The sequence below is a fragment of the Pristiophorus japonicus genome, chromosome 20 (assembly GCF_044704955.1).
Source record: "Pristiophorus japonicus isolate sPriJap1 chromosome 20, sPriJap1.hap1, whole genome shotgun sequence".
NCBI lineage: Eukaryota > Metazoa > Chordata > Chondrichthyes > Pristiophoridae > Pristiophorus > Pristiophorus japonicus.
The window spans coordinates 60,703,780-60,710,443 of NC_091996.1; positions in this window are offsets into that span (position 1 = coordinate 60,703,780).

Genomic DNA, 6,664 nt, shown 5'->3' on the forward strand with positions numbered 1-6,664 from the left:
TACAACCCTCTATTCTCCTCCAATTCTGGCCTCTCGCACAGCCCTGATTTCCATCGCTCCACCATTGGTGACCGTGCCTTCCCTAAACCTTTCCATCTCTCCCTCTCTTCCTTTAAGACCATTCTTAAAACCTACCTCTTTGACCAAGCCTGTCCTAATACCTCCTTATGTGGCTCGGTCAAACTTTGTCTGATAACGCTCCTGTGAAGTGCCTTGGCCTTGGGGCATTATTCTATGTTAAAGGCACAATATAAATGCAAGTTATTATTGTTGACTGTTTCAATTAAGGTGGGGGTTGTTTGATAAAACTCATCTCATTCATTGGTTAGAGGGCCATTTTCAGTTGGCCCCACTCAATGTCAGCCACTTTGATTGCTCACATTGCAGTAAACCCCTTTCCCCAGAAATGTGCCGAAGAATCCTTCCCACCACAGTGTGAACGTTTGTGGCACATACCTACGAGGCTTATGTTAATTTTAGCCTAATTTTCCCAAAATGTAATCAGTAATGCTGTTGTGTTCCTGACCTAGTTGTCGCGAAGTGTTCTGTTCACAAACGAGCTAACACGCCCCTCGAGCCAGTGCAAGGAACGTTAATTGGTGCTGCAGCTCTCCTTGCACTCTGACGCTGATCATATTTTCTCTCTCTTATTTTGTTTCCAGGATCTTAATTAGAAACAAATGACTCATTTGTTCAGAGAGGATACCAGACAGCTAAATTGCTGTTGTTAATCTCTATCTCTGCCCAACGGTAAGAAATACAAATATCTGGGCTGATTGCTGGTTAGATATTACACTGTTTATTTATTCGATCCTCATCCTATTTTACTAGAAAGCTCAGAGGATAGAACACCCCTGAACAGGAACAATAATGAGTCATGGGCCACTACAGTTTGTTCTTGTTGCTGCACAGTGCCTCACTGGCATCAAATGCCACCCGACAATCTCCCTTTAGCTCTCGATAGTTAGGTGAGAAGCAGCTAGTTAGTATTAATTCATTCAAATACCAAGTAGATAGGTCTCTTTCAGAAAACAAAATTTTGGGATGCAGTTTACAAGTCATTGGAGGCATGATGGTCGGTGGGACAACATGCTTGGGAGGAAAAAATTGACTTTGGACCTATCGGCCCTCAAGCTCTCCACCACTTGGGTTTTTGTCGCCTCATGTCTGGGTCTGTTGCAGACTAATTGATAGAGATTGATTGCCATCAACAACTCCATTATCATTTAGCTTGCAACGACCAGTATTGTAGAAGGCGAACTAGATGGATCTTGGTCTTTTGTGGTCTAGTAAATCCTATGTGAAAATGTAAATTAGTGTCTTACTGCCCCCGCCTCCCCCCGCCCGATCGTGATGATTTTGTGGTACAGTAAAGTCATTATCACATTAGAGAGAAGTGGTGAGACATGATAAATAGGTCTTCTTATGAAGAAGGGCTAACAGCCAGTCTTTCTCTGTCATAAACCCTCTTGTCCCTGTTTTATCCAATGTTACCGTGGTCATTACTGGCCTGACTTTACTTTTTTGTTCCCTAAATTCCCATAATGCTATCCAACAAGCTCTTCCCTTTCCTGCATTTTCATTGTGTTGAAATCAGGATTAATTGTCTCCTACTCTAAATTCCGCTCTCCCCCACCCAACATCTGCGCCCAGGCTCAAGGATCTCAAAGCTCTACAACTCCTCCCCTCCCTCAATCTTCCTCCTACTATCTACCCATGTTTGGTGTCAGCTAATCACTGCTTCCTGATTTGCCCGGTCTGCTCTCCTCCACTGTTCACAATGGAGGTGCACTTCAAAGTCATTCTTTATATGGGAAGTACTTTAAGATGTTTTGAGAGATGTAATAAGGTGCTCTATAAATTCAAGTCTTTCTTTCTAACCTTGAGTTCAAGTCGAGGCTTGTTAATTTTATACTTAAAACATTCTGTATGCCCCCGTGCATTCTAAAGTCCGAACCATGGGGGCGAAATTTTCCCGCGCCTGGTTTTGGGCGCACAGTTCGAATTAAACGGAAATTTAGCGCCCACGAGACAGGCCGCTGAATGTTCCGGAATTGAGTCCTTAGAACCAAATAATGTTGCGTGCCGGTAATGGGGTGTTCACGGGGCGTGTCGTTCAGTGCCGCGTGCAACACCTCGCTGCCGTACTGCCGACGGCAGAGTGGCGATGGTGACGTCAGCGTGACATGGACATGCCTCGTCACAACATCCTTCGCCATCTTCCAAAGGGGAGGGCCATTGCGAACTCTGCAGCCGCTTTAGTGGCACCCACTGGACCACCAGGGAGGGTGTCAGATGGGCCAGCAGCCCGTCACCCAAGTGGGAGGTGTCGGCCTGCATGTTGGGGAGCCCCAGGCTTCTCACCCCGCGAATCTGTCGGTGGCATTGCCCCATGCCGAACTCGCATCCCGCGGGGCTCAAAGGGGTCGGCGTGCATGGCGATGACATCATCAGCGTGCGTGCGCCCGCTGGTGCGCCAATCACTTTTTGTGCTCTGAGCCCTGGGGGCAATTCTGGGGGTGAGCGCTCTGGCCACCGGGCCTGGGTAAAAACACTTTATCCCGGAGCCGCTAACGGGCCTTTCTGAGAAGGGCAATTTTGGCACCATGTCTTCTCGCAACCGTTTCTTTTCTCCAACGGAAACAAGTTTCTTATTATTGCCAAATCTAGACAGAGGTCTGAGGCCTGAGGTGAGGACACCACCGGGGTGAAAACAGGAGGGAGAAATTTAACTAACGACCACCAGTTTTGGGCCCTGTAAAATTGGCACTGGGCCTCTGAATTTCGTGCCCACTCTGGACCAATTGCCGTCATGGTTAGAGCAACTGTCCAGGGCACCCACATGAAACAGGCATCAGGCTCCTTGAATATGTAAATCAGGGTCCGGGTTGCAAGGCTCAAATGCAAACTTCGGGTTCAAATGGGCAGAGCTTGCGGATCGCACTCTGACCCTAGTTGTACCAGGTCCTCAGCGGCCGAATCAGCAGTCCTTGGAGGACACGCAATAAAAAGTCCAAGAAATGTTCAGGTTTTATTTTTGTGGGCCAAAGAGAAGCAAGAAGCTCCAGCCCACTGCCTGCAGGTTCACCCTCCCCCTGCAAACAGGATTATACCCCCTGGCTCGACCTGTCGGCCTGGCTCTGGGTAAGAGCCGGCTGATTTCCAGCTCTCCCCAACCGGCGTGCTGCAGGGGCATCTATATCACGCCATTGCAATTAAATGAGGACCGAAGCCAAATCAAGCTCGGGGTTCAAGCCGCTCTGCCTATTCCGCGCCCATTTTGGGCACAAGTTGAATTTCTCCCATAAGACCTAGTATTGGAAGATAAAATATAAGTACTGAAAGAAAGATAGACTTAGATGTATGTAGACCATTTCAAAACCTCAGAAAGTCCCAAAGTGCTTTACAGCCAATGAAATACTTTTGAAATGCAGTCACTGTTTTAATGTAGGAAACGCGGCAGACAATGTTTGCACAGCAAGATCCCACAAACAGCCATAAGATAAATGACCTGATCATCTGTTTTAATGATGTTGGTTGAGGGTTGACTATTATCCAGGACACTGGTGAGAACTGCCTGGCTCATCTTCGAGATAATGCCATGGAATCTTTAACGTTGATCTGAGAGGGGAGGCGAGGCCTCGGTTTAACATTGCCTGCGAAATCACGGCACCTCCGGCAGGGCAGCGCTCCCTCAGCACTACACTGGCGTGTCAACCTAGATTATGTACACAAATCATTGGAGTGGTACTTGAACCAAGGGCCTTGGTGAGACCGCACCTGGAGTATTGTGTGCAGTTTTGGTCTCCTTACCTAAGAAAGGATATACTTGCCATAGAGGGAGTGCAGCGAAGGTTCATCAGACTGATTCCTGGGATGGCAGGACTATCATATGAGGAGAGATATGACTAGGCCTGTATTCATTACAGTTTAGAAGAATGAGAGGGGGTCTCATTGAAAAGTATAAAATTATGACTGGGTTGGACAGACTGAATGCAGGGAGGATATTTCTCCTGGCTGGGAAGTCTAGAACAAGGGGTCACAGTCTCAGGATACAGGGTAGGAAATTTAGGACTGAGATGAGGAGAAATCTTTTCACTCAGAGGGTGGTGAACCTGTGGAATTCTCTACCACAGAAGGCTGTGGAGGCCAAGTCACTGAATATATTTAAGAGGGAGATAGATAGATTTCTAGAAACAAAAGACATCAAGGGGTATGGGGGAAAGCAGGAATATGGTGTTGAGATAGAGGATCAGCCATGATCATATTGAATGGGGGTGCAGACTTGAAGAGCCGAATGGCCTACTACTGCTCCTATTTTCTATGTTTCCATGTTTCTACATGAAAGCCCGAATGGGAAATTGAATGGGTATGCTTCCCCAGAAAATAATATGAATTTATAGATTATAAATTAAAATATCTGGTTAATTTTAAGCATTTTTATATTTCACAATGAATAGATTTCTAATTTATGAAAAGGAAAAACCAGCCCCCTTTCTCCATCCCTGATCACAGAGACCCAATCCAATCCACACCCTTTCACAGAGACACTCACTTCTCCAACCCTCCCAGTCCATACGTTAACTTTTTAGCCCCCCTGACCTACTTCAGTTGGTTCGAACTCCCCTTTCATTCTCCCCTGCTACTCTTCTCCGATTTGATGTCAGCACTCTTTGCCCGCCCCTTGTAATCTGTCCTCACATTATATCATCTCTCCCCTTGCCTCCCCTTGTGTTCTGTCCTCCCCTTGTCTCAGCTTGTGTTTTATCCTCACATTATATCCTCTCTCCCCTTGCCTCCCCTTGTGTTCTGTCCTCCCCTTGTCTCAGCTTGTGTTTTATCCTCACATTATATCCTCTCTCCCCTTGCCTCACTTTGTGTTCTATCCTCCACTTGCCGACCCCTTGTATTTGTCCTCCCTGCCTTCCATTTTCTCTGCAACCCCCATCCCCGACCATTTTCCTGAGAGTTCCTGCCCCAGTTATACGGAGGTGGCAATTCAGGCCATTAGCTCTGGCAGTGCAAGGAGAGGACGAGTCGGGCCTATCCGGTGGATGAACCGCTGGACGTGGGTGTGGTTGGGGGAGGCTGGGGGGGGCAAGCTTCAATGATTTCTGTGAGCAGATGCTGACATATCGACTAGCACTCCACAATGCTGACCGTCAGTGTCAGTCACTGATGATTGCCGTGAGTGATTGCTGTGCACTTCCGTTGTGTAGGGGGCATTGTCTAAAAGTTAAGAGCCAGGTCTTTCAGGAGTCAAGTGAGGAAAAATTCCACACGCAAAGGATGGTGGAAGTTTGGAACTCTCTTCCGCAAACGGCAATTCATGCTACGTCAATTGTTCATTTTACATCGGCGAATGATAGATTTTTGTTAACCAAAGGTATTCAGGGATATGGGGCAAAGGTGGGTACATGCAGTTTGGTCACAGATCAGCCATGATCTCCTTGAATGGCAGAACAAGCCCGAGGGGTGAAATGGCCTTCTCCTGTTGCTATGTAGACACATAGCAGCCATTTGGTCCACAAACACGTCTTCCCCTTACAGGAGCAGAAACGTGAGATTGTCTCCCAACAAAAGTAAATGAAGCTCTTTTGATTATGTGTAATAAAGCAGGAGGTAAATATCTGCTTCAGAGCAGGATTGGAGGCAGCAATAATAAAGCCTGAATTTATAAAGCACTTTATCATGTGGAAACATCCATGGCATTTTACACAATGAATGACTTATGAAGTGCTGCAACCGTTGTTTTGTTACAGGGATAACGATGATCAGATGCTTTACTGAGCACTACAAACCCGATCACGCACTGCCAGGAGCAGGCAATCTCATGACGCTGACTGTGGTCGGATCCTTCAGGGTCAGAGTAGAATATCACAACGTTCTGCTTTGTTGGACGTTTTAACTCTGATGCCATCCAGTTACAGACCCCCACCACCCCTCTCAGTGCACCCCACAACCTAACCCCCACCCACTCTCCACCAACAAACTCTTCCCACAGCCTCCCCTGTGTACCCTCCCCCCTGCACCCTCCCCCGCACCTCACCCAACACCCGTCCACCGCAACCTCACCTGCACCCTCCGCTATACCCTCCCCTACACCCTCCCCCTATACAACCCCCCCCTTTACCCTCCTCCCGCACCACACCCAACACCCTCACACCGCACCCTCCGCAACACCCTCCCCCCATACCCTTCCCCCGGACTCTCTCTCCCCTCCCCCCCTGGTTATTCCCCCAGCACCTCCCCCTCACACCCTCCCCCTCGCACCCTCCCCCTGCACGTCGCCCAACACCCTTCCCCCACACCCTCTGTCATGTATCCTACATGGCTACTGTTGGTACTATCACAAGGTGTGCCACCAGAGGGCACAGCAGTGGGGGACTCGTAGGTTACCTGTACAGGTGTGCCTGGCCTAGTATAAAAGGCAGGCCACCAGGTGTGATCCTCACTCTGGAGTTAACGAATAAAGGACTAAGGTCACAACAGTTCAAGTACAACACACTGCCTCGTGGAGTCATTACTAGAGCATCTAAGGACACGACACACCCTCCCCCCCGACACTCTCCCTCCACCACACCCTCATACCCACCCTCTCCCCACACTCTGCCCCCTCCACACACTCCCCCCCCGCAACCTCCCCCCACACTCTCCCCCCTCC